A 19,990-nucleotide genomic window follows, 5' to 3' on the forward strand; every position below is an offset into this window, starting at 1 on the left:
CAACAGGGAGCACATACAGAAAGTAACGTGCTATAAAACTCAGTTTGAAAAACAGGCACAGCAGACTTGAGATTAAGGCAATCAACATTGTGACTAGCAACTATTAAGCAGGTCCAATACTTATACCAATTTTAGTTTAACACACTCTGGTCAAATCTGTCGTTATCTCAACCCTTTGTGCCCCTTTGCCCCACGTTGGGCGCCAAATGGACTGTTGTGGTTTAACCCGGCTGGCAGCTAAACACCACACAGCTGTTCACTCACCCTCCCCCCTCCCACTCTGGGATGGGGAGAGAAACAGGAAAGTGAAGCCTGTGAGTTGAGATAAAGACAGTTTATTAAGACAGGAAAATAATAACAATAATAATAATAATAGTATTACTAATAATAATGTGTACGAAACAAGTGATTCACAATGCAATTGCTCACCACCTGCTGACCGATGCCCAGCCTATCCCCGAGCAGCCGGCCCCCCCACCCCGGCCAGCCACCCCTATATATTGTTCAGCATGATGTCACATGGTACGGAATACCACTTTGGCCAGTTGGGGTCAGCTGTCCTGGGTCTATCCCCTCCCAGCTCCTGCTGCACCCCCAGCCTGCTCGCTGGCAGGGCAGAGCGAGAAGCCGAAAAGTCCTTGGCTTGGTGTAAGCACTGCTCTGCAACACTTAAAACATCAGCATGTTATCAGCGCTCTTCTCATCCTAATCCAAAACATAGCACCCTACCAGCTATTAGGAGGAAAATTAACTCTGTCCTAACTGAAACCAGGACACCCCCGGTGGGCCCCCAGGGGCCCTGGAGGACCCACCCCGGTGACCCCCAGGTGGGCCACTGTGTGCCCGAGAGGACCCACCCCCGTGATCCCCAGCGGGCCCCCAGGGGCCCCAGAGGACCCACCCTGGTGACCCCCGGTGGGGCCCCCGAGTGCCCCGGAGGATTCACTCCGGTGATCCCCGGTGGGCCCCCGGGGGCCCCGGAGGACCCAGGACTAAGGAGAATCGCCATCCTTTACTGGATGCAGGGGGGAAACTTAGTGACGAGAGATGAGGAAAAGGCTGAGGTGCTTAATGCCTTCTTTGCCTCAGTCTTTAGTGGCAAGACCAGTTGTTCTCTAGATACCCAGCACCCTGAGCTGGTGGAAGAGGATGGGGAGCAGGATGTGGCCCTCACAATCCACGAGGAAATGTTTGGCGACCTGCTACAGCACTTGGATGTATGCAAGTCGATGGGGCCGGATGGGATCCACCGGGGGTGCTGAGAGAAGTGGTGGAAGAACTGGCCAAGCCGCTTTCCATGATTTATCAGCAGTCCTGGCTATCAGGGGAGGTCCCAGTGGACTGGCAGCTAGCAAATGTGACGCCCATCTACAAGAAGGGCTGGAAGGTTGACCCGGGAAACTATAGGCCTGTTAGTTTGACCTCAGTGCCAGGGAAGCTCATGGAGCAGATTATCTTGAGTGTCATCATGCGGCACTTACAGGGCAACCAGGCGATCAGGCCCAGTCAGCATGGGTTTATGAAAGGCAGGTCCTGCTTGACAAACCTGATCTCCTTCTCTGACAAAGTGACGCGCTTGGTGGATGAGGGAAAGGCTGTGGATGTGGTCTACCTTGAATTCAGTAAGGCTTTTGACACCGTTTCCCACAGCATTCTTTTTGAGAAACTGGCTGCTCTTGGCTTGGATTGGCATACGCTTCATTGGGTTAGAAACTGGCTGGGTAGCAGGGCCCAAAGAGTCGTGGTGAATGCAGTTAAATCCAGTTGGAGGCCGGTCACTAGTGGAGTCCCCCAGGGCTCAGAACTGGGGCCAGTTCTCTTTCATATCGATGATCTGGATGAGGGGATCGAGTGCCCCCTCAGTAAGTTTGCAGATGACACCAAGTTAGGTGCGTGTGTCGATCTGCTTGAGGGTAGGAAGGCTCTGCAGGAGGACCTGGATAGGCTGGACCGATGGGCTGAGGCCAACTGTATGAGGTTCAACAAGGCCAAGTGCCGGGTCCTGCACCTGGGGCACAACAACCCCAAGCAGCGCTACAGGCTGGGAGATGAGTGGTTGGAAAGCTGCCTGGCCGAGAAGGACCTGGGAATACTGGTTGATAGTCAGCTGAATATGAGCCAGCAGTGTGCTCAGGTGGCCAAGAAGGCCAACAGCATCCTGGCTTGCATAAGAAACAGTGTGGCCAGCAGGTCTAGGGAGGTGATTGTCCCCCTGTACTCGGCTCTGGTGAGGCCGCATCTCAAGTACTGTGTTCAGTTTTGGGCCCCTTGCTAAAGGAAGGACAACGAGGACAACGAGAAGGGCAACTGGTGAGGGGTCTGGAGAACAAGTCTTACGAGGAGCGGCTGAGGGAGCTGGGATTGTTCAGTCTGGAGAAGAGGAGGGAGGCTCAGGGGTGACCTTATCACACTCTACAGGTACCTTAAAGGAGGCTGTAGCGAGGTGGGGGTTGGTCTATTCTCCCACGTGCCTGGTGACAGGACGAGGGGGAATGGGCTAAAGTTGCGCCAGGGGAGGTTTAGGTTGGATATTAGGAAAAAATTCATTGTTGAAAGGGTTGCTAGGCATTGGAATGGGCTGCCCAGGGAAGTGGTACAGTCAATCCCTGGAGGTCTTTAAAAGACGTTTAGACGTAGAGCTTAGTGATATGGTTTAGTGGAGGTCTTGTTAGTGTTAGGTCAGAGGTTGGACTAGGTGATCTTGGAGGTCTCTTCCAACCTAGAGGATTCTGTGATTCTGTGGTACCTAGAGCTAAATGTCTCTCAGGCAGAATCCCAAACATTTGCAGAAGCTTCCCTGCAGGAAGCGATGGTAGCTAGTAGGCATGCTGCAGCTACCTCCAAAGTAGGGCCAAAATTGTGAGACCTAAGCTTGTCTGTCCCAGCCTGGGATGACAATGAGCGTAATTTGGGCAAAAAGTTGAGTATTATAGTCTTCTATGTTTAGCATGTACTTCCTTAATCTCATTATCTTATTAAGAGTTAACTTTAATGTTCATTTTATAAAGAATGAAGAAAAAGGTTTCGCTTTGGGCACGGCAGACTTGAAGATTCTGTTCTGATGCGCAAAGAGGGTTTGGCACAGCCTGGGTATGCTGCTTTTGTTCAGAACTAAGGCATGTAGGCCAAACTTTTCCAGTGTGCTCCAGGCACCTGGCAGGACCCCCTGGGGCAGGACAGCCCAGCCGTGAGCTCGAGGGAGCTGGGCCATGGACGTTGTGGATGTGGAGCTTCTCAGGGGCACAGGTATGGTGGAACCAAAAGAGAGTGTTCATCTCCAGGGGAAAGAGTGAGAAGTCCGCACTGTGGCACTTGGGGGCTCATGGACTCGCACATGCACCACCTTGCTCAGGACCAAGCATGGGGACCCAGCTCCTTGGGAAGCCAAGGACAGGGACCGTGACCACATGGCAGCCCTGTGCTGTCAGGGGCAGTGCATATTGTGACCCAGAGTGGTGCTAGGCAACCGCCATGTCCCACTGCAGGGCTGACAGGCACAGCCTCAGTCAGCCCCAAGGCAGAGCTGGCCCCAGCCCAGACGTGCGGCTCCCAACAGGGTCCTGGGGCACCAGTGCAGGTGGGCTCGAGCTGGATGGTCTTTAAGGTCCCTTCCAACCCCAGGCATTGTAGGATTCTATGAGGGAGGCAGTGCACAAGGAAAATGGGGTGGGGTGCTGATGTCTGAAGAAAGCAAAGAAACAACAAAACTAAGAGGAGGATTCAAACTATCAAAAGTGGTAGGATTGAAGGAAAGACCAAAGAAAGAAAAGGTCATAATGAAAAGAAACAACCAGACAAAAGAAAATGAAACAAAGACTGTCTATTCCATTGTTGCAGGGTTGGGAACGTACACCGATGGACACAAAGGAATTAGAGCAACAGCCTTGGAGGAGTTTGAGGCAGCAACCCGAGGTTTCAGCTGTGTTCAGAGAATGCCAAAAGGAAAGGCTGAAAGAGATGCTTGGAAAGAGCATTAAGGGGCAAAGAGGACCAGACCTCAACAAATGGAGAAAAACCTGGGGAAGCTCCGTGCAATTTGAGGTAATCCGTGAGAGCTACAGGCCATGCAGACACAGGCAGGTAACAAATAAGAGACGGGTATGCTGCTTTTCCAGAACTAACGCAGGTAAGGCAAAATTTTCCCTAAGTACAATGTGGTGGAGGCAAAGGTAGCTAGCGGGCATGTACCAACGTCCAAATAAGCCAGAATTCTCTGTTACCTAGCCTAGAGGGATCCGAGTTTAGTATCCTCAAAGAAAAAATCTCTCTTGGAGGAAGCCAAATCTTTTTTCTAGAAGCATGCCAAGGTGAGAAGGCAAGGGAAGCTACCAGGCATACACTTCCCTCTAAACTTGGCCAAACCTGTGGTGTCCGTACCCTGAAGGGCTTTGCAGCTGGTACCCAGAGCTAAATGTGTCTCAGGCAGAATCCCAAACATCTTGAGCAGCTTTTGTTGAGGAAGCAAAGGTAGCTAGCAGGTATGGAGCTATGTCCAAAGTAGGGCCAAAGTTGAGAGAGACGTAACGTGGAGGGGTCTTCAGCTGCTATTGACAAGCAGTTGTGTATTTGGAGCTAGCCCAGAAGTTTTGGAAAACAAGATGAGGGAAGGGAAGTGAAGGTACCCAGGCAGGTACCTCCATCTCAAATTGGGCAAAGTTGTCAGGAACCTAACCGGAAGCGATCTGAGGGCAGGATCCCAAAGTAAATCTGTATGTGGAGGTAGGCACAAGGTTTTGGCAAACCAGATCAGCCAGAGGCAAGAGAAGCCTCTTGGCATGCACCTCCCTCCATAAATTGGCCCAAGTTCTCACGTATGTAGCCTGAAGGGTTCTGCGGACCGAATCCACAAGTCCCTCTCTCTCTGGAAGAGGCCAAAACATTTCAGAAAGTATGCCTGGGAGGAGGAATGGGTAGCTACTGGGCATGCGCATAATTCCCAATTTGGCCAAACTTCAGGTAGCTACCCCAGACGGGTACGCTGCTTTTGTCCAGAACTGCCGCAGAGTGGCAAAATGTTTTGAAAAGTACAATGTGGCGGAGGCAAAGGTAGCTAGCGGGCATGGACCACCGTCCAAAGTAGCCCAAATTCTCTGTTACCTAGCCCAGAGGAATCCGAGTTTAGGATCCTCAAAGCAAAAATCCCTCTTGGAGGAAGCCAAATCTTTTGCAGAAGCATGCCGAGGTGAGAAGGCAAGGGTAGCTACGAGGCATACACTTCTGCAGAAAGTTGGCCAAACGTGTGGTGTCCCCACCCTGAAGGGCTTTGCAGCTGGTACCCAGAGCTAAATGTTTCTCAGGCAGAATCCCATACATTTTGAGAAGCTTTTGTGGAGGAAGCAAAGGTAGGTAGCAGGCATGCAGCTACCTCCAAAGTAGAGGCAAAATTGTGAGGGACTTAATACGGAGGGGTCTTCAGCTGGTATTGACAAGCATTTGTGTATTTGGAGCTAGCCCCAAAGGTTTGGAAAAGAAATGAGCGAAGGGAAGTGAAGGTACCCAGGCAGGTACCTCCGTCCCAAACTGGGCAAAGTTGTCAGGTACCTAGCCTGAAGCGATCTGAGGGCAGGATCCCAAAGGAAATCTGTATGTGGAGGTAGGCACAAGGTTTTGGCAAACCAGATCATCCAGAGGCAAGAGAAGCCTCTTGGCATGCACCTCCGTCGAAAATTGGCCCAAGTTCTCAGGTACCTAGCCTGAAGGGTTCTGCGGACTGAATCCACAAGTCCCTCTCTCTCTGGAAGAGGCCAAAACATTTCAGAAAGTATGCCTGGGAGGAGGAACGGGTAGCTACTGGGCATGCACATAATTCCCAATTTGGCCAAACTTCAGGTAGCTACCCCAGACGGGTACGCTGCTTTTGTCCAGAACTGCCGCAGAGAGGCAAAATGTTTTGAAAAGTACAATGTGGCGGAGGCAAAGGTAGCTAGCGGGCATGTACCACCGTCCAAAGTAGCCCAAATTCTCTGTTACCTAGCCCAGAGGAATCCGAGTTTAGGATCCTCAAAGAAAAAATCTCTCTTGGAGGAAGCCAAATCTTTTGCAGAAGCATGCCGAGGTGAGAAGGCAAGGGTAGCTACGAGGCATACACTTCTGCAGAAAGTTGGCCAAACGTGTGGTGTCCCCACCCTGAAGGGCTTTGCAGCTGGTACCCAGAGCTAAATGTGTCTCAGGCAGAATCCCATACATTTTGAGAAGCTTTTGTGGAGGAAGCAAAGGTAGCTAGCAGGCATGCAGCTACCTCCAAAGTAGAGGCAAAATTGTGAGGGACTTAATACGGAGGGGTCTTCAGCTGGTATTGACAAGCAGTTGTGTATTTGGAGCTAGCCCCAAAGTTTTGGAAAAGAAGATGAGCGAAGGGAAGTGAAGGTACCCAGGCAGGTACCTCCGTCGGAAATTGGGCAAAGTTGTCAGGTACCTAGCCTGAAGCGATCTGAGGGCAGGATCCCAAAGTAAATCTGTATGTGGAGGTAGGCACAAGGTTTTGGCAAACCAGATCAGCCATCTGTGTGGCATCCAGGGCAGCATTCATAGCACAGGCAGTTTGTATGTGGTCTTGGAGACTAGCTACGTGTGTCTTTATGCTGTGTGGGAGGCTACAGTTAAGGGGGAGTTAACCTTGCCAGCTGAATCAGGGCTAGCTTTGGGGATCTCCGGAAGAGATCCTTCTCCTGCATCGCTTGTATGCAGGCTGGTTTTTGAACAGATGCAGCCAAATCGGAGAATCCTGACGTCTTAATGACAAGGGATTGTCCTCTTTCTTGTGGGTCTATTCCACTGACCCGATAGGCAGCTAAAATGAATCTATGCCACTAACCCACAAGGAAGTTAATATGTTTATTTAACGTATAAATGCTATCGCAGGTATTCCTCACCAAAGTGAAGGTGAAGGTACAGAGCTTACCAAGGAGGTGTCCCTGTCTTGGTGGAGAAGGAGCACAGAACATTGCCTGCCTCTTGTAGGTTTTCAATTTTTCTTCTCCCCCCCAACCCCCCAGCTCTCCCTTTTTTCCTCACTCTAGGGTTTTGCTATCATTAATTTTTTTACCACTACCTCCTAACACTTTTATATCCTAGCTTATCTGTCCCAGCCTGGGATGACAATGAGCGTAATTTGGGCAAAAAGTTGAGTATTATAGTCTTCTATGTTTAGCATGTACTTCCTTAATCTCATTATCTTATTAAGAGTTAACTTTAATGTTTATTTTACAAGGAATGAAGAAAAAGGTTTCACTTTGGGCACGGCAGACTTCAGGATTCTGTTCTGATGCGCAAAGAGGGTTTGTCACAGCCTGGGTATGCTGCTTTTGTTCAGAACTAAGGCATGTAGGCCAAACTTTTCCAGTGTGCTCCAGGCACCTGGCAGGACCCCCTGGGGCAGGACAGCCCAGCGGTGAGCTTGAGAGAGCTGGGCCATGGACGTCGTGGGTGTGGAACTTCTCAGGGGCACAGGTATGGTGGAACCAAAAGAGAGTGTTCATCTCCAGGGGAAAGAGTGAGAAGTCCGCACTGTGGCACTTGGGGGCTCATGGACTCGCACATGCACCACCTTGCTCAGGACCAAGCATGGGGACCCAGCTCCTTGGGAAGCCAAGGACAGGGACCGTGACCACATGGCAGCCCTGTGCTGTCAGGGGCAGTGCATATTGTGACCCAGAGTGGTGCTAGGCAACCGCCATGTCCCACTGCAGGGCTGACAGGCACAGCCTCAGTCAGCCCCAAGGCAGAGCTGGCCCCAGCCCAGACGTGCGGCTCCCAACAGGGTCCTGGGGCACCAGTGCAGGTGGGCTCGAGCTGGATGGTCTTCAAGGTCTCTTCCAACCCCAGCCATTGTAGGATTCTGTGAGGGAGGCAGTGCACAAGGAAAATGGGGTGGGGTGCTGATGTCTGAAAAAAGCAAAGAAACAACAAAACTAAGAGGAGGATTCAAACTATCAAAAGTGGTAGGATTGAAGGAAAGACCAAAGAAAGAAAAGGTCATAATGAAAAGAAACAACCAGACAAAAGAAAATGAAACAAAGACTGTCTATTCCATTGTTGCAGGGTTGGGAACGTACACCGATGGACACAAAGGAATTAGAGCAACAGCCTTGGAGGAGTTTGAGGCAGCAACCCGAGGTTTCAGCTGTGTTCAGAGAATGCCAAAAGGAAAGGCTGAAAGAGATGCTTGGAAAGAGCATTAAGGGGCAAAGAGGACCAGACCTCAACAAATGGAGAAAAACCTGGGGAAGCTCCGTGCAATTTGAGGTAATCCGTGAGAGCTACAGGACATGCAGACAAAGGCAGGTAACAAATAAGAGACGGGTATGCTGCTTTTCCAGAACTAACGCAGGTAAGGCAAAATTTTCCCTAAGTACAATGTGGTGGAGGCAAAGGTAGCTAGCGGGCATGTACCAACGTCCAAATTAGCCAGAATTCTCTGTTACCTAGCCTAGAGGGATCCGAGTTTAGTATCCTCAAAGAAAAAATCTCTCTTGGAGGAAGCCAAATCTTTTTTCTAGAAGCATGCCAAGGTGAGAAGGCAAGGGAAGCTACCAGGCATACACTTCCCTCTAAACTTGGCCAAACCTGTGGTGTCCGTACCCTGAAGGGCTTTGCAGCTGGTACCCAGAGCTAAATGTGTCTCAGGCAGAATCCCAAACATCTTGAGCAGCTTTTGTGGAGGAAGCAAAGGTATGTAGCAGGCATGGAGCTACGTCCAACGTAGGGCCAAAGTTGAGAGAGACGTAACGTGGAGGGGTCTTCAGCTGGTATTGAGAAGCAGTTGTGTATTTGGAGCTAGCCCCAAAGTTTTGGAAAAGAAGATGAGCGAAGGGAAGTGAAGGTACCCAGGCAGGTACCTCCGTCCCAAATTGGGCAAAGTTGTCAGGTACCTAGCCTGAAGCGATCTGAGGGCAGGATCCCAAAGTAAATCTGTATGTGGAGGTAGGCACAAGGTTTTGGCAAACCAGATCAGCCAGAGGCAAGAGAAGCCTCTTGGCATGCACCACCTCTGTCGAAAATTGGCCCAAGTTCTCAGGTACCTAGCCTGAAGGGTTCTGCGGACCGAATCCACAAGTCCCTCTCTCTCTGGAAGAGGCCAAAACATTTCAGAAAGTATGCCTGGGAGGAGGAATGGGTAGCTACTGGGCATGCACATAATTCCCAATTTGGCCAAACTTCAGGTAGCTACCCCAGACGGGTACGCTGCTTTTGTCCAGAACTGCCGCAGAGAGGCGAAATATTTTGAAAAGTACAATGTGGCGGAGGCAAAGGTAGCTAGCGGGCATGTACCACCGTCCAAAGTAGCCCAAATTCTCTGTTACCTAGCCCAGAGGAATCCGAGTTTAGGATCCTCAAAGAAAAAATCTCTCTTGGAGGAAGCCAAATCTTTTGCAGAAGCATGCCGAGGTGAGAAGGCAAGGGTAGCTACGAGGCATACACTTCTGCAGAAAGTTGGCCAAACGTGTGGTGTCCCCACCCTGAAGGGCTTTGCAGCTGGTACCCAGAGCTAAATGTGTCTCAGGCAGAATCCCATACATTTTGAGAAGCTTTTGTGGAGGAAGCAAAGGTAGCTAGCAGGCATGCAGCTACCTCCAAAGTAGAGGCAAAATTGTGAGGGACTTAATACGGAGGGGTCTTCAGCTGGTATTGACAAGCAGTTGTGTATTTGGAGCTAGCCCCAAAGTTTTGGAAAAGAAGATGAGCGAAGGGAAGTGAAGGTACCCAGGCAGGTACCTCCGTCCCAAATTGGGCAAAGTTGTCAGGTACCTCCCCTGAAGCGATCTGAGGGCAGGATCCCAAAGTAAATCTGTATGTGGAGGTAGGCACAAGGTTTTGGCAAACCAGATCAGCCATCTGTGTGGCATCCAGGGCAGCATTCATAGCACAGGCAGTTTGTATGTGGTCTTGGAGAGGAGCTACGTGTGTCTTTATGCTGTGTGGGAGGCTACAGTTAAGGGGGAGTTAACCTTGCCAGCTGAATCAGGGCTAGCTTTGGGGATCTCCGGAAGAGATCCTTCTCCTGCATCGCTTGTATGCAGGCTGGTTTTTGAACAGATGCAGCCAAATCGGAGAATCCTGACGTCTTAATGACAAGGGATTGTCCTCTTTCTTGTGGGTCTATTCCACTGACCCGATAGGCAGCTAAAATGAATCTATGCCACTAACCCACAAGGAAGTTAATATGTTTATTTAACGTATAAATGCTATCGCAGGTATTCCTCACCAAAGTGAAGGTGAAGGTGCAGAGCTTACCAAGGAGGTGTCCCTGTCTTGGTGGAGAAGGAGCACAGAACATTGCCTGCCTCTTGTAGGTTTTCAATTTTTCTTCTCCCCCCCAACCCCCCAGCTCTCCCTTTTTTCCTCACTCTAGGGTTTTGCTATCATTAATTTTTTTACCACTACCTCCTAACACTTTTATATCCTAGCTTATCTGTCCCAGCCTGGGATGACAATGAGCGTAATTTGGGCAAAAAGTTGAGTATTATAGTCTTCTATGTTTAGCATGTACTTCCTTAATCTCATTATCTTATTAAGAGTTAACTTTAATGTTTATTTTACAAGGAATGAAGAAAAAGGTTTCACTTTGGGCACGGCAGACTTCAGGATTCTGTTCTGATGCGCAAAGAGGGTTTGTCACAGCCTGGGTATGCTGCTTTTGTTCAGAACTAAGGCATGTAGGCCAAACTTTTCCAGTGTGCTCCAGGCACCTGGCAGGACCTCCTGGGGCAGGACAGCCCAGCGGTGAGCTTGAGAGAGCTGGGCCATGGACGTCGTGGGTATGGAACTTCTCAGGGGCACAGGTATGGTGGAACCAAAAGAGAGTGTTCATATCCAGGGGAAAGAGTGAGAAGTCCGCACTGTGGCACTTGGGGGCTCATGGACTCGCACATGCACCACCTTGCTCAGGACCAAGCATGGGGACCCAGCTCCTTGGGAAGCCAAGGACAGGGACCGTGACCACATGGCAGCCCTGTGCTGTCAGGGGCAGTGCATATTGTGACCCAGAGTGGTGCTAGGCAACCGCCATGTCCCACTGCAGGGCTGACAGGCACAGCCTCAGTCAGCCCCAAGGCAGAGCTGGCCCCAGCCCAGACGTGCGGCTCCCAACAGGGTCATGGGGCACCAGTGCAGGTGGGCTCGAGCTGGATGGTCTTCAAGGTCTCTTCCAACCCCAGCCATTGTAGGATTCTGTGAGGGAGGCAGTGCACAAGGAAAATGGGGTGGGGTGCTGATGTCTGAAAAAAGCAAAGAAACAACAAAACTAAGAGGAGGATTCAAACTATCAAAAGTGGTAGGATTGAAGGAAAGACCAAAGAAAGAAAAGGTCATAATGAAAAGAAACAACCAGACAAAAGAAAATGAAACAAAGACTGTCTATTCCATTGTTGCAGGGTTGGGAACGTACACCGATGGACACAAAGGAATTAGAGCAACAGCCTTGGAGGAGTTTGAGGCAGCAACCCGAGGTTTCAGCTGTGTTCAGAGAATGCCAAAAGGAAAGGCTGAAAGAGATGCTTGGAAAGAGCATTAAGGGGCAAAGAGGACCAGACCTCAACAAATGGAGAAAAACCTGGGGAAGCTCCGTGCAATTTGAGGTAATCCGTGAGAGCTACAGGCCATGCAGACACAGGCAGGTAACAAATAAGAGACGGGTATGCTGCTTTTCCAGAACTAACGCAGGTAAGGCAAAATTTTCCCTAAGTACAATGTGGTGGAGGCAAAGGTAGCTAGCGGGCATGTACCAACGTCCAAATTAGCCAGAATTCTCTGTTACCTAGCCTACAGGGATCCGAGTTTAGTATCCTCAAAGAAAAAATCTCTCTTGGAGGAAGCCAAATCTTTTTTCTAGAAGCATGCCAAGGTGAGAAGGCAAGGGAAGCTACCAGGCATACACTTCCCTCTAAACTTGGCCAAACCTGTGGTGTCCGTACCCTGAAGGGCTTTGCAGCTGGTACCCAGAGCTAAATGTGTCTCAGGCAGAATCCCAAACATCTTGAGCAGCTTTTGTTGAGGAAGCAAAGGTAGCTAGCAGGTATGGAGCTATGTCCAAAGTAGGGCCAAAGTTGAGAGAGATGTAACGTGGAGGGGTCTTCAGCTGCTATTGACAAGCAGTTGTGTATTTGGAGCTAGCCCAGAAGTTTTGGAAAACAAGATGAGCGAAGGGAAGTGAAGGTACCCAGGCAGGTACCTCCATCTCAAATTGGGCAAAGTTGTCAGGAACCTAACCGGAAGCGATCTGAGGGCAGGATCCCAAAGTAAATCTGTATGTGGAGGTAGGCACAAGGTTTTGGCAAACCAGATCAGCCAGAGGCAAGAGAAGCCTCTTGGCATGCACCTCCCTCCATAAATTGGCCCAAGTTCTCACGTATGTAGCCTGAAGGGTTCTGCGGACCGAATCCACAAGTCCCTCTCTCTCTGGAAGAGGCCAAAACATTTCAGAAAGTATGCCTGGGAGGAGGAATGGGTAGCTACTGGGCATGCGCATAATTCCCAATTTGGCCAAACTTCAGGTAGCTACCCCAGACGGGTACGCTGCTTTTGTCCAGAACTGCCGCAGAGTGGCAAAATGTTTTGAAAAGTACAATGTGGCGGAGGCAAAGGTAGCTAGCGGGCATGGACCACCGTCCAAAGTAGCCCAAATTCTCTGTTACCTAGCCCAGAGGAATCCGAGTTTAGGATCCTCAAAGCAAAAATCCCTCTTGGAGGAAGCCAAATCTTTTGCAGAAGCATGCCGAGGTGAGAAGGCAAGGGTAGCTACGAGGCATACACTTCTGCAGAAAGTTGGCCAAACGTGTGGTGTCCCCACCCTGAAGGGCTTTGCAGCTGGTACCCAGAGCTAAATGTTTCTCAGGCAGAATCCCATACATTTTGAGAAGCTTTTGTGGAGGAAGCAAAGGTAGGTAGCAGGCATGCAGCTACCTCCAAAGTAGAGGCAAAATTGTGAGGGACTTAATACGGAGGGGTCTTCAGCTGGTATTGACAAGCATTTGTGTATTTGGAGCTAGCCCCAAAGGTTTGGAAAAGAAATGAGCGAAGGGAAGTGAAGGTACCCAGGCAGGTACCTCCGTCCCAAACTGGGCAAAGTTGTCAGGTACCTAGCCTGAAGCGATCTGAGGGCAGGATCCCAAAGGAAATCTGTATGTGGAGGTAGGCACAAGGTTTTGGCAAACCAGATCATCCAGAGGCAAGAGAAGCCTCTTGGCATGCACCTCCGTCGAAAATTGGCCCAAGTTCTCAGGTACCTAGCCTGAAGGGTTCTGCGGACTGAATCCACAAGTCCCTCTCTCTCTGGAAGAGGCCAAAACATTTCAGAAAGTATGCCTGGGAGGAGGAACGGGTAGCTACTGGGCATGCACATAATTCCCAATTTGGCCAAACTTCAGGTAGCTACCCCAGACGGGTACGCTGCTTTTGTCCAGAACTGCCGCAGAGAGGCAAAATGTTTTGAAAAGTACAATGTGGCGGAGGCAAAGGTAGCTAGCGGGCATGTACCACCGTCCAAAGTAGCCCAAATTCTCTGTTACCTAGCCCAGAGGAATCCGAGTTTAGGATCCTCAAAGAAAAAATCTCTCTTGGAGGAAGCCAAATCTTTTGCAGAAGCATGCCGAGGTGAGAAGGCAAGGGTAGCTACGAGACATACACTTCTGCAGAAAGTTGGCCAAACGTGTGGTGTCCCCACCCTGAAGGGCTTTGCAGCTGGTACCCAGAGCTAAATGTGTCTCAGGCAGAATCCCATACATTTTGAGAAGCTTTTGTGGAGGAAGCAAAGGTAGCTAGCAGGCATGCAGCTACCTCCAAAGTAGAGGCAAAATTGTGAGGGACTTAATACGGAGGGGTCTTCAGCTGGTATTGACAAGCAGTTGTGTATTTGGAGCTAGCCCCAAAGTTTTGGAAAAGAAGATGAGCGAAGGGAAGTGAAGGTACCCAGGCAGGTACCTCCGTCCCAAATTGGGCAAAGTTGTCAGGTACCTCCCCTGAAGCGATCTGAGGGCAGGATCCCAAAGTAAATCTGTATGTGGAGGTAGGCACAAGGTTTTGGCAAACCAGATCAGCCATCTGTGTGGCATCCAGGGCAGCATTCATAGCACAGGCAGTTTGTATGTGGTCTTGGAGACTAGCTACGTGTGTCTTTATGCTGTGTGGGAGGCTACAGTTAAGGGGGAGTTAACCTTGCCAGCTGAATCAGGGCTAGCTTTGGGGATCTCCGGAAGAGATCCTTCTCCTGCATCGCTTGTATGCAGGCTGGTTTTTGAACAGATGCAGCCAAATCGGAGAATCCTGACGTCTTAATGACAAGGGATTGTCCTCTTTCTTGTGGGTCTATTCCACTGACCCGATAGGCAGCTAAAATGAATCTATGCCACTAACCCACAAGGAAGTTAATATGTTTATTTAACGTATAAATGCTATCGCAGGTATTCCTCACCAAAGTGAAGGTGAAGGTACAGAGCTTACCAAGGAGGTGTCCCTGTCTTGGTGGAGAAGGAGCACAGAACATTGCCTGCCTCTTGTAGGTTTTCAATTTTTCTTCTCCTCCCCAACCCCCCAGCTCTCCCTTTTTTCCTCACTCTAGGGTTTTGCTATCATTAATTTTTTTACCACTACCTCCTAACACTTTTATATCCTAGCTTATCTGTCCCAGCCTGGGATGACAATGAGCGTAATTTGGGCAAAAAGTTGAGTATTATAGTCTTCTATGTTTAGCATGTACTTCCTTAATCTCATTATCTTATTAAGAGTTAACTTTAATGTTTATTTTACAAGGAATGAAGAAAAAGGTTTCACTTTGGGCACGGCAGACTTCAGGATTCTGTTCTGATGCGCAAAGAGGGTTTGTCACAGCCTGGGTATGCTGCTTTTGTTCAGAACTAAGGCATGTAGGCCAAACTTTTCCAGTGTGCTCCAGGCACCTGGCAGGACCCCCTGGGGCAGGACAGCCCAGCGGTGAGCTTGAGAGAGCTGGGCCATGGACGTCGTGGGTGTGGAACTTCTCAGGGGCACAGGTATGGTGGAACCAAAAGAGAGTGTTCATCTCCAGGGGAAAGAGTGAGAAGTCTGCACTGTGGCACTTGGGGGCTCATGGACTCGCACATGCACCACCTTGCTCAGGACCAAGCATGGGGACCCAGCTCCTTGGGAAGCCAAGGACAGGGACCGTGACCACATGGCAGCCCTGTGCTGTCAGGGGCAGTGCATATTGTGACCCAGAGTGGTGCTAGGCAACCGCCATGTCCCACTGCAGGGCTGACAGGCACAGCCTCAGTCAGCCCCAAGGCAGAGCTGGCCCCAGCCCAGACGTGCGGCTCCCAACAGGGTCCTGGGGCACCAGTGCAGGTGGGCTCGAGCTGGATGGTCTTCAAGGTCTCTTCCAACCCCAGCCATTGTAGGATTCTGTGAGGGAGGCAGTGCACAAGGAAAATGGGGTGGGGTGCTGATGTCTGAAAAAAGCAAAGAAACAACAAAACTAAGAGGAGGATTCAAACTATCAAAAGTGGTAGGATTGAAGGAAAGACCAAAGAAAGAAAAGGTCATAATGAAAAGAAACAACCAGACAAAAGAAAATGAAACAAAGACTGTCTATTCCATTGTTGCAGGGTTGGGAACGTACACCGATGGACACAAAGGAATTAGAGCAACAGCCTTGGAGGAGTTTGAGGCAGCAACCCGAGGTTTCAGCTGTGTTCAGAGAATGCCAAAAGGAAAGGCTGAAAGAGATGCTTGGAAAGACCATTAAGGGGCAAAGAGGACCAGACCTCAACAAATGGAGAAAAACCTGGGGAAGCTCCGTGCAATTTGAGGTAATCCGTGAGAGCTACAGGACATGCAGACAAAGGCAGGTAACAAATAAGAGACGGGTATGCTGCTTTTCCAGAACTAACGCAGGTAAGGCAAAATTTTCCCTAAGTACAATGTGGTGGAGGCAAAGGTAGCTAGCGGGCATGTACCAACGTCCAAATTAGCCAGAATTCTCTGTTACCTAGCCTAGAGGGATCCGAGTTTAGTATCCTCAAAGAAAAAATCTCTCTTGGAGGAAGCCAAATCTTTTTTCTAGAAGCATGCCAAGGTGAGAAGGCAAGGGAAGCTACCAGGCATACACTTCCCTCTAAACTTGGCCAAACCTGTGGTGTCCGTACCCTGAAGGGCTTTGCAGCTGGTACCCAGAGCTAAATGTGTCTCAGGCAGAATCCCAAACATCTTGAGCAGCTTTTGTGGAGGAAGCAAAGGTATGTAGCAGGCATGGAGCTACGTCCAACGTAGGGCCAAAGTTGAGAGAGACGTAACGTGGAGGGGTCTTCAGCTGGTATTGAGAAGCAGTTGTGTATTTGGAGCTAGCCCAGAAGTTTTGGAAAACAAGATGAGCGAAGGGAAGTGAAGGTACCCAGGCAGGTACCTCCATCTCAAATTGGGCAAAGTTGTCAGGAACCTAACCGGAAGCGATCTGAGGGCAGGATCCCAAAGTAAATCTGTATGTGGAGGTAGGCACAAGGTTTTGGCAAACCAGATCAGCCAGAGGCAAGAGAAGCCTCTTGGCATGCACCTCCCTCCATAAATTGGCCCAAGTTCTCACGTATGTAGCCTGAAGGGTTCTGCGGACCGAATCCACAAGTCCCTCTCTCTCTGGAAGAGGCCAAAACATTTCAGAAAGTATGCCTGGGAGGAGGAATGGGTAGCTACTGGGCATGCGCATAATTCCCAATTTGGCCAAACTTCAGGTAGCTACCCCAGACGGGTACGCTGCTTTTGTCCAGAACTGCCGCAGAGTGGCAAAATGTTTTGAAAAGTACAATGTGGCGGAGGCAAAGGTAGCTAGCGGGCATGGACCAACGTCCAAAGTAGCCCAAATTCTCTGTTACCTAGCCCAGAGGAATCCGAGTTTAGGATCCTCAAAGCAAAAATCCCTCTTGGAGGAAGCCAAATCTTTTGCAGAAGCATGCCGAGGTGAGAAGGCAAGGGTAGCTACGAGGCATACACTTCTGCAGAAAGTTGGCCAAACGTGTGGTGTCCCCACCCTGAAGGGCTTTGCAGCTGGTACCCAGAGCTAAATGTTTCTCAGGCAGAATCCCATACATTTTGAGAAGCTTTTGTGGAGGAAGCAAAGGTAGGTAGCAGGCATGCAGCTACCTCCAAAGTAGAGGCAAAATTGTGAGGGACTTAATACGGAGGGGTCTTCAGCTGGTATTGACAAGCATTTGTGTATTTGGAGCTAGCCCCAAAGGTTTGGAAAAGAAATGAGCGAAGGGAAGTGAAGGTACCCAGGCAGGTACCTCCGTCGGAAATTGGGCAAAGTTGTCAGGTACCTAGCCTGAAGCGATCTGAGGGCAGGATCCCAAAGGAAATCTGTATGTGGAGGTAGGCACAAGGTTTTGGCAAACCAGATCATCCAGAGGCAAGAGAAGCCTCTTGGCATGCACCTCCGTCGAAAATTGGCCCAAGTTCTCAGGTACCTAGCCTGAAGGGTTCTGCGGACTGAATCCACAAGTCCCTCTCTCTCTGGAAGAGGCCAAAACATTTCAGAAAGTATGCCTGGGAGGAGGAACGGGTAGCTACTGGGCATGCACATAATTCCCAATTTGGCCAAACTTCAGGTAGCTACCCCAGACGGGTACGCTGCTTTTGTCCAGAACTGCCGCAGAGAGGCAAAATGTTTTGAAAAGTACAATGTGGCGGAGGCAAAGGTAGCTAGCGGGCATGTACCACCGTCCAAAGTAGCCCAAATTCTCTGTTACCTAGCCCAGAGGAATCCGAGTTTAGGATCCTCAAAGAAAAAATCTCTCTTGGAGGAAGCCAAATCTTTTGCAGAAGCATGCCGAGGTGAGAAGGCAAGGGTAGCTACGAGGCATACACTTCTGCAGAAAGTTGGCCAAACGTGTGGTGTCCCCACCCTGAAGGTCTTTGCAGCTGGTACCCAGAGCTAAATGTGTCTCAGGCAGAATCCCATACATTTTGAGAAGCTTTTGTGGAGGAAGCAAAGGTAGGTAGCAGGCATGCAGCTACCTCCAAAGTAGAGGCAAAATTGTGAGGGACTTAATACGGAGGGGTCTTCAGCTGGTATTGACAAGCAGTTGTGTATTTGGAGCTAGCCCCAAAGTTTTGGAAAAGAAGATGAGCGAAGGGAAGTGAAGGTACCCAGGCAGGTACCTCCGTCCCAAATTGGGCAAAGTTGTCAGGTACCTCCCCTGAAGCGATCTGAGGGCAGGATCCCAAAGTAAATCTGTATGTGGAGGTAGGCACAAGGTTTTGGCAAACCAGATCAGCCATCTGTGTGGCATCCAGGGCAGCATTCATAGCACAGGCAGTTTGTATGTGGTCTTGGAGACTAGCTACGTGTGTCTTTATGCTGTGTGGGAGGCTACAGTTAAGGGGGAGTTAACCTTGCCAGCTGAATCAGGGCTAGCTTTGGGGATCTCCGGAAGAGATCCTTCTCCTGCATCGCTTGTATGCAGGCTGGTTTTTGAACAGATGCAGCCAAATCGGAGAATCCTGACGTCTTAATGACAAGGGATTGTCCTCTTTCTTGTGGGTCTATTCCACTGACCCGATAGGCAGCTAAAATGAATCTATGCCACTAACCCACAAGGAAGTTAATATGTTTATTTAACGTATAAATGCTATCGCAGGTATTCCTCACCAAAGTGAAGGTGAAGGTACAGAGCTTACCAAGGAGGTGTCCCTGTCTTGGTGGAGAAGGAGCACAGAACATTGCCTGCCTCTTGTAGGTTTTCAATTTTTCTTCTCCCCCCCAACCCCCCAGCTCTCCCTTTTTTCCTCACTCTAGGGTTTTGCTATCATTAATTTTTTTACCACTACCTCCTAACACTTTTATATCCTAGCTTATCTGTCCCAGCCTGGGATGACAATGAGCGTAATTTGGGCAAAAAGTTGAGTATTATAGTCTTCTATGTTTAGCATGTACTTCCTTAATCTCATTATCTTATTAAGAGTTAACTTTAATGTTTATTTTACAAGGAATGAAGAAAAAGGTTTCACTTTGGGCACGGCAGACTTCAGGATTCTGTTCTGATGCGCAAAGAGGGTTTGTCACAGCCTGGGTATGCTGCTTTTGTTCAGAACTAAGGCATGTAGGCCAAACTTTTCCAGTGTGCTCCAGGCACCTGGCAGGACCCCCTGGGGCAGGACAGCCCAGCGGTGAGCTTGAGAGAGCTGGGCCATGGACGTCGTGGGTGTGGAACTTCTCAGGGGCACAGGTATGGTGGAACCAAAAGAGAGTGTTCATCTCCAGGGGAAAGAGTGAGAAGTCCGCACTGTGGCACTTGGGGGCTCATGGACTCGCACATGCACCACCTTGCTCAGGACCAAGCATGGGGACCCAGCTCCTTGGGAAGCCAAGGACAGGGACCGTGACCACATGGCAGCCCTGTGCTGTCAGGGGCAGTGCATATTGTGACCCAGAGTGGTGCTAGGCAACCGCCATGTCCCACTGCAGGGCTGACAGGCACAGCCTCAGTCAGCCCCAAGGCAGAGCTGGCCCCAGCCCAGACGTGCGGCTCCCAACAGGGTCCTGGGGCACCAGTGCAGGTGGGCTCGAGCTGGATGGTCTTCAAGGTCTCTTCCAACCCCAGCCATTGTAGGATTCTGTGAGGGAGGCAGTGCACAAGGAAAATGGGGTGGGGTGCTGATGTCTGAAAAAAGCAAAGAAACAACAAAACTAAGAGGAGGATTCAAACTATCAAAAGTGGTAGGATTGAAGGAAAGACCAAAGAAAGAAAAGGTCATAATGAAAAGAAACAACCAGACAAAAGAAAATGAAACAAAGACTGTCTATTCCATTGTTGCAGGGTTGGGAACGTACACCGATGGACACAAAGGAATTAGAGCAACAGCCTTGGAGGAGTTTGAGGCAGCAACCCGAGGTTTCAGCTGTGTTCAGAGAATGCCAAAAGGAAAGGCTGAAAGAGATGCTTGGAAAGAGCATTAAGGGGCAAAGAGGACCAGACCTCAACAAATGGAGAAAAACCTGGGGAAGCTCCGTGCAATTTGAGGTAATCCG

General features: G+C 49.9%; 3 long non-coding RNA genes across 3 annotated transcripts; all 3 read left to right on the forward strand.

Annotated features, from left to right (window-relative positions):
• The first annotated feature begins 3,713 nt into the window (after nt 1-3,713).
• Nucleotides 3,714-13,609, forward strand: LOC136786498 (uncharacterized). The gene is made up of 5 exons (XR_010825358.1): nt 3,714-6,956; nt 7,211-7,449; nt 8,041-10,288; nt 10,543-10,781; nt 11,373-13,609. It is a non-coding gene; the product is annotated as an uncharacterized lncRNA (long non-coding RNA).
• Nucleotides 13,610-13,628: 19 nt separating this feature from the next.
• Nucleotides 13,629-17,857, forward strand: LOC136786499 (uncharacterized). The gene is made up of 3 exons (XR_010825359.1): nt 13,629-14,491; nt 14,746-14,984; nt 15,576-17,857. It is a non-coding gene; the product is annotated as an uncharacterized lncRNA (long non-coding RNA).
• A 56-nt stretch (nt 17,858-17,913) lies between these two features.
• LOC136786503 (uncharacterized) lies at nt 17,914-19,988 on the forward strand. The gene is made up of 3 exons (XR_010825374.1): nt 17,914-18,694; nt 18,949-19,187; nt 19,779-19,988. It is a non-coding gene; the product is annotated as an uncharacterized lncRNA (long non-coding RNA).
• Nucleotides 19,989-19,990: the final 2 nt, after the last annotated feature.

The sequence above is a fragment of the Anser cygnoides genome, chromosome 16, assembly GCF_040182565.1.
Source record: "Anser cygnoides isolate HZ-2024a breed goose chromosome 16, Taihu_goose_T2T_genome, whole genome shotgun sequence".
NCBI classification, from domain to species: domain Eukaryota; kingdom Metazoa; phylum Chordata; class Aves; order Anseriformes; family Anatidae; genus Anser; species Anser cygnoides.